At 40.0% G+C, this 7,789-nt stretch overlaps 1 non-coding gene across 1 annotated transcript; it reads right to left on the bottom strand.

The window, feature by feature from the left end:
- Positions 1 to 3,838: 3,838 nt before the first annotated feature.
- LOC112700531 (small nucleolar RNA R71) lies at positions 3,839 to 3,946 on the bottom strand. The gene has a single exon (XR_003153438.1). It is a non-coding gene; the product is annotated as a small nucleolar RNA R71 (small nucleolar RNA).
- Positions 3,947 to 7,789: the final 3,843 nt, after the last annotated feature.

Raw genomic sequence — 7,789 nt, 5'->3', positions numbered from 1 at the left:
AAATTCACTTTTCTGGACTTTACTATGTGTTTGTGTGTTTTTCTGTGATTTCAGGTATTTTCTGGCTGAAATTGAGGGACCTGAGCAAAAATCTGATTCAGAGACTAAAAAGGACTGCAGATGCTGTTGGATTCTGACCTCCCTGCACTCGAAGTGGATTTTCTGGAGCTACAGAAGCCCAATTGGCGGGCTCTCAACGGCGTTGGAAAGTAGACATCCTGGGCTTTCCAGCAATATATGATAGTCCATACTTTGCCCAAGATTCGATAGCCCAAACCGGCGTTCAAAGTCACCCTCAGAAATCCCAGCGTTAAACGCTGGAACTGGCACCCAAATGGGAGTTAAACGCCCAAACTGGCATAAAAGCTGGCGTTTAACTCCAAGAAGAGTCTCTACACGAAAATGCTTCATTGCTCAGCCCAAGCACACACCAAGTGGGCCCGGAAGTGGATTTTTATGTCTTTTACTCATCTCTGTAAACCTTAGGCTACTAGTTTTCTATAAGTAGGACCTTTTACTATTGTATTTTCATCTTTTGATTACTTTAGATCTCTAGATCAGACTTTGGTAGCTATCTTCATTTTATGCTATCTTAGATCACTGGGAGGCTGGCCATTCGGCCATGCCTAGACCTTATACTTATGTATTTTCAACGGTGGAGCTTCTACACACCATAGATTAAGGTGTGGAGCTCTGCTGTACCTCGAGTATTAATGCAATTACTATTTTTCTTCCATTCAATTCCGCTTGTTCTTGTTCTAAGATATCACTTGTTCTTCAACTTGATGAATGTGATGATCCGTGACACTCATCATCATTCTCACCTATGAACGTGTGACTGACAACCACCTCCGTTCTACCTTCGATTGGGTGAATATCTCTTGGGTTCTTTAACCGGAATCTTCGTGGTATAGGCAAGAACTGATGGCGGCATTCAAGAGAATCCGGAAGGTCTAACCTTGTCTGTGGTATTCTGAGTAGGATTCAATGATTGAATGACTGTGACGTGCTTCAAACTCCTAGCAGGCGGGGCGTTAGTGACAGACGCAAAAGAATCGATGGATTCTATTCTGGCCTGACCGAGAACCGACAGCTGAATTCCGCGTGCTGTGACAGAGCATATGCAATCGTTTTCACTGAGAGGATGGGAGGTAGCCATTGACAACGGTGAAACCCTACACAAGCTTGCCATGGAAAGGAATAAGAAGGATTGGATGAAGACAGTAGGAAAGCAGAGAGACGGAAGGGAAGGCATCTTCATGCGCTTATCTGAAGTTCCTACCAATGAATTACATAAGTATCTCTATCTTTACCTTTTTGTTATTTTCGTTCATCACCATTACCATTTGAGTTTGCCTGACTAAGATTTACAAGATGACCATAGCTTGCTTCAATACTAACAATCTCCGTGGGATCGACCCTTACTCGCGTAAGGTTTATTACTTGGACGACCCAGTGCACTTGCTGGTTAGTTGTGCGAAGTTGTGTAATGCCATGGTATTGAGCCACCAAGTTTTTGGGGTTCATGACCGGGGATTATGAGAGTTGTGAAAAAGTATTGTTCACAATTTCGCGCACCAAGTTTTTGGCGCCGTTGCCGGGGATTGTTCAAGTTTTGAGCAAGCTTTTGGTAATATCAGTGCCAAGATCCGGCAACAACACCAAGTTTTTGGCGTTATTGCCAGAGATTGTTCTAGTTTGGAAAACTGACGGTTCATCTTGTTGCTTAGATTAGGTATTTTTTTCGAAATTCTTGAAGATGAATTCTAGAGTTTCATGATGATTTGTTGAAGTCTGGCTGGCTGAGAAGCCATGTCTAATCTCATTGGACCGAGGTTTCAACTTATCATCACAAGAGCTTGTTGATTTCTATCAATCTTGCTTTTGGAGCAGTGATCTGCTAAGGCTTGGCTGGCCTTTGGCCATGTCTAGTGTTTTGGACCGAAGCTTTCTTTGAAGGCTTGGCTGGCTGTGAAGCCATGTCTAATTCCTGGACCGGAGTCTTAGACTAGCATTGCACTGATTCCTGGAATTCTCATTAAGAATTTTGATACCTTTTTCCACTTAATTTTCGAAAAACACAAAAAAAATAAAAAAAAAATCATAAAATCCAAAAAATTTCTTGTTTGAGTCTAGTGTCTCATCTTAAGTTTGGTGTCAATTGCATGCATTCATTCATGTATCTTGGTGATCTTCAAGATGTTCTTGACGATTTACTTGCTCTAATCTTTGAATTCTATTGACTTGAGTGTTTTGTGTGTCTCATATGCATTTTCATCCTGTTAGTGTCAGTAGTACACAAACTGCTAAGTTTGGTGTCTTGCATGCATTGTTATTTGATTCTTGTTGCATTTTGATTTGTCCTAATTATCAAAAATCCAAAAATATTTTTAATTTGTGTCTTCTCAAGTCAATAATACAGAGAATTGAAGATTCAGAACATTCAGCAGAGGAATTGCACAGAAAAAGCTGGGCGTTCAAAACGCCTAGTGAAGAAGGACAGACTGGCGTTTAAACGCCAGCCAGGGTACCTGGTTGGGCGTTTAACGCCCAAAAGGGTAGCATTTTGGGCGTTAAACGCCAGAATGTGCACCATTCTGGGCGTTTAACGCCAGGATGGCTAGAAGGGAAGATTTTGTTTTCAAATCAAATTTTTTCTAAGTTTTCAAAATCTTTTCAAAATCAAATCTTTTTCAAATCAATTTTTCAATCAAATCTTTTTCAAAACCAATTTCTTTCCATTTTTAAAAATACTTGCTATCAATTAATGATTTGATTCAACATTTCAAGTATGTTGCCTTTTCTGTTGAGGAAGGTTTAATGTTTGAATCATATCTTTTCTTGTTAGCCAAGTTTTTAATTTTCAAAATCAAATCTTTTTAAAATGTTTTTCAAATCATATCTTCTCAATCACATCTTTTTAAAACTAATCATATCTTCTTAACCACATCTTTTTCAAAATAGTTTTCAATCAAATGTTTTTGATTTCTAATTTCAAAATCTTTTTCAAAAATTACTTGATTTCTTTTCCACTTTCATTTTCGAAAATCAAGTAGTGTTTTCAAAAATGTTTTCAAAATCTTTTACTTAATTTTCGAAAATTACTTCCCTCCTTCTCACATCCTTCTATTTATGGACTAACACTATCCCTTAATGCAAAATTCGAACTCCATCTTCTTTGATAAGTTCGAATTTTCTACTTCTGTCTTCTACTTTCCTTTTCCTCTGACACCTCAAGGAATCTCTATACTGTGACATAGAGGATTCCATATTTTCTTGTTTTCTTCTCTTTCTTATGAGCAGGAGCAAAGACAAAAGCATTCTTGTTGAGGCTGACCCTGAACCTGAAAGGACCTTGAAGAGAAAGCTAAGAGAAGCCAAAGCACAACTCTCTTTAGAGGATCTGACCGAATCCTTCAAAGAAGAAGAACTCATGGCAACCGAAAACAACAACAATGCCAACAATGCAAGGAAGGTGCTGGGTGACTTTACTGCACCTACTCCCGATTTCTATGGGAGAAGCATCTCTATCCCTGCCATTGGAGCAAACAACTTTGAGCTTAAGCCTCAATTAGTTTCTCTAATGCAACAGAATTGCAAGTTTCATGGACTTCCATTGGAAGATCCTCATCAGTTTTTAGCTGAGTTCTTGCAAATCTGTGACACTGTCAAGACTAATGGGGTTGACCCTGAGGTCTACAGACTAATGCTATTCCCTTTTGCTGTAAGAGACAGAGCTAGAGCATGGTTGGACTCTCAACCTAAAGAAAGCCTGGACTCTTGGGAAAAGCTAGTCAATGCCTTCTTGGCAAAGTTCTTTCCACCTCAAAAATTGAGTAAGCTTAGAGTGGAAGTCCAAACCTTCAGACAGAAGGAAGGAGAATCCCTCTATGAAGCTTGGGAAAGATACAAACAATTAATCAGAAAATGTCCCTCTGACATGCTTTCTGAATGGAGCATCATAGGAATTTTCTATGATGGTCTCTCTGAACTGTCCAAGATGTCCTTGGATAGCTCTTCTGGAGGATCTCTTCATCTGAAGAAGATGCCTACTGAAGCTCAAGAACTAATTGAAATGGTTGCAAATAACCAATTCATGTACACTTCTGAAAGAAATCCTGTGAACAATGGGACTAGTCAGAAGAAAGGAGTTCTTGAGATTGATACTCTGAATGCCATATTGGCTCAGAATAAAATATTGACTCAACAAGTCAATATGATTTCTCAAGTCTGTCTGGGATGCAAAATGCACCAAGCAGTACTAAGGAAGCTTCATCTGAGGAAGAAGCTTATGATCCTGAGAACCCTTCAATAGAGGAGGTGAATTACATGGGAGAACCCTATGGAAACACCTATAATCCTTCATGGAGGAATCATCCAAATCTTTCATGGAAAGATCAACAGAGACCTCAACAAGGTTTCAACAATAATAATGGTGGAAGAAACAGGTTTAGCAATGGCAAGCCTTTTCCATCATCTTCTCAGCAACAGACAGAGAGCTCTAAGCATAATACCTCTGACTTAGCAACCATGGTCTCTGATCTAATTAAAACCACTCAAAGTTTCATGACTGAAACAAGGTCCTCCATTAGAAATTTGGAAGGACAAGTGGGTCAACTGAGCAAGAAAATTACTGAACTCCCTCCTAGTACTCTCCCAAGCAATACAGAAGAAAATCCAAAAGGAAAGTGCAAGGCCATCAACATGGCCGAATTTTGGGAGGAAGAAGAGGCAGTGAACGCCACTGAGGAAGGCCTCACTGGGCGTCCACTGGCCTCCAATGAATTCCCCAATGAGGAACCATGGGAATCTGAGGCTCAAACTGAGACCATAGAGATTCCATTGGACTTACTTCTGCCATTCATGAGCTCTGATGAGTATTCTTCCTCTGAAGAGGATGAGTATGTCACTGAGGAGCAAGTTGCTAAATACCTTGGAGCAATCATGAAGCTAAATGACAAGTTATTTGGAAATGAGGCTTGGGAGGATGAACCCCCTTTGCTCACCAAAGAACTGAATGACTTGTCTAGGCAGAAACTGCCTCAAAAGAGACAGGACCCTGGGAAGTTTTCTATACCTTGTACCATAGGCACCATGACCTTCAAGAAGGCCTTATGTGACTTAGGGTCAAGTGTAAACCTCATGCCCTTCTCTGTAATGGAGAAATTGGGGATCTTTGAGGTGCAAGCTGCAAAAATCTCACTAGAGATGGCAGACAATTCAAGAAAACAAGCCCATGGACTTGTAGAGGATGTTCTGGTAAAGGTTGAAGACCATTACATCCCTACTGATTTCATAGTCCTAGAGACTGGGAAGTGCATGGATGAATCCATCATCCTTGGCAGACCCTTCCTAGCCACAGCAAAGGCTGTGATTGATGTTGATAGAGGAGAGTTAATCATTCAAGTGAATGAAGAATCCTTGGTGTTTAAGGCCCAAGGATATCCCTCTATCATCATGGAGAGGAAGCATGAAGAGCTTCTCTCAAAATAGAGCCAAACAGAGCCCCCACAGTCAAACTCTAAGTTTGGTGTTGGGAGGCCACAACCAAACTCTAAGTTTGGTGTTGAACCCCCACATTCAAACTCTAAGTTTGGTGTTGGGAGGTTCCAACATTGCTCTGAGCACCAGTGAGGCTCCATGAGAGTCCTCTGTCAAGCTATTGACATTAAAGAAACGCTTGTTGGGAGGCAACCCAATGTTTTATAATTAACTATTTTCTTTTGTTATTTTATGTCTTTTGTAGGTTGATGATCATAAGAAGTCACAAAATTAATGAAAAAAGCAAAAACAGAATGAAAAACAGGAAGAAAAACAGCACACCCTGGAGGACGCACCTACTGGTGTTTAAACGCCGGTAAGGTTAGCTGTTGGGCGTTTAACGCCAGAAAGGGGCACCAGACTGGCGTTAAACGCCAAAAAGGGGCAAGAAGCTGGCGTTAAACGCCAGAAATGGGCACCAGCCCGGCGTTTAACGCCAGAATTGGCTCAAAACGTGTTTTTAAATGGCCGAACATCCCTCTCCCCCTCTCCTATATAAACCCTCCTTCACTCCTTCATTTTCACACACCTTAAACACCATCTCTCTCCCCTTTGGCCGAATACAAAGCCATTCCCTTTCTCCTCATTTCTTCTTCTTCTACTCTCTTCTTTCTTCTTTTGCTCGAGGACGAGCAAACCTTTTAAGTTTGGTGTGGTAAAAGCGTTGCTTTTCGTTTTTCCATAACCATTTATGGCATCCAAAGCCGGAGAAACCTCTAGAAAGAGGAAAGGGAAGGCAAAAGCTTTCACCTCCGAGCCATGGGAGATGGAAAGATTCATCTCAAGGGTGCATCAAGACCACTTCTATGAAGTTGTGGCCTTGAAGAAGGGTCAACTTTGATCAAAGGTTGGACCAAGTCCGCATAGACATTTGTGAAGAGGGCGTTCAATAAAAGAGAGATTCAAGAGGGAAGCCGGTTCAACTGAGAAGGCATGACCTCAAGCCCATCACTAAGAAAAGGATGAGACCCCACTCATCATGAAATCCCTGAGATGCCTCAAGGGATGCACTTTCCTCCACAAAACTATTGGGAGCAAATCAACACCTCCCTAGGAGAATTGAGTTCCAACATGGGACAACTAAGGGTGGAGCATCAAGAACACTCCATCATCCTCCATGAAATTAGAGAAGATCAAAGAATCATGAGAGAGGAGCAACAAAGACAAGGAAGAGACATTGAGGAGCTCAAGCACTCCATAGGATCTTCAAGAGGAAGAAAGAGTTGCCATCACTAAGGTGGACCCGTTCCTTAATTTCCTTGTTCTTTATTCTTCTGTTTTTCGAATTCTAGTGCTTATGTTTATCTATGTTTGTGTCTTGTGATCATTAGTGTCTTAGTGTCTATGCCTTAAAGTTATGAATGTCCTATGAATCCATCACCTTTCTTAAATAAAAACGTGCTTAAATTGAAAAGGAAAGAATTGCATGAATTTTGAATTTTACAACAGTTTAATTATTTTGATGTGGTGGCAATATTTTTGTTTTCTGAATGTATGCTTAAACAGTGCATATGTATCTTGAATTTGTGGTTCATGAATGTTGGCTCTTGAAAGAATGATGAAAAAGGAGACATGTTACTGAGGATCTGGAAAATCATAAAAATGATTCTTGAAGCAAGAAAAAGCATTTCTATTAAAAAAAAAAGAGAAAAAGAAAAAGAAAACGAAAAAAAATAACGAGAAATAAGAGTTGTGATCCAAGGCAAATAAGAGTGTGCTTAAGAACCCTGGACACCTCTAATTGGGGACTTTAGCAAAGCTGAGTCACAATCTGAAAAGGTTCACCCAATTATGTGTCTGTGGCATGTATGTATCCGGTGGTAATACTGGAAGACAGAGTGCTTTGGGCCACAGCCAAGACTCAATAAGTAGCTATGTTCAAGAATCATCATACTCTACTAGGAGAATCAATAACACTATCTGGATTCTGAGTTCCTAAAGAAGCCAATCATTCTGAATTTCAAAGGATAGAGTGAGATGCCAAAACTGTTCAGAGGCAAAAAGCTAAAAGCCCCGCTCATCTAATTAATACTGATCTTCATAGATGTTTTTGGAATTCATTGCATATTCTCTTCTTTTTATCTTATTTGATTTTCAGTTGCTTGAGGACAAGCAACAATTTAAGTTTGGTGTTGTGATGAGCGGATAATTTGTATGCTTTTTGGCATTGTTTTTAGTATGTTTTTAATATGATCTAGTTAGTTTTTAGTATATTTTTATTAGTTTTTAGCTAAAATTCACTTTTCTG

This window comes from Arachis hypogaea, chromosome 6 (assembly GCF_003086295.3).
Source record: "Arachis hypogaea cultivar Tifrunner chromosome 6, arahy.Tifrunner.gnm2.J5K5, whole genome shotgun sequence".
Taxonomy (NCBI): domain Eukaryota; kingdom Viridiplantae; phylum Streptophyta; class Magnoliopsida; order Fabales; family Fabaceae; genus Arachis; species Arachis hypogaea.
This window is presented reverse-complemented; position numbering and strand designations above follow the sequence as displayed.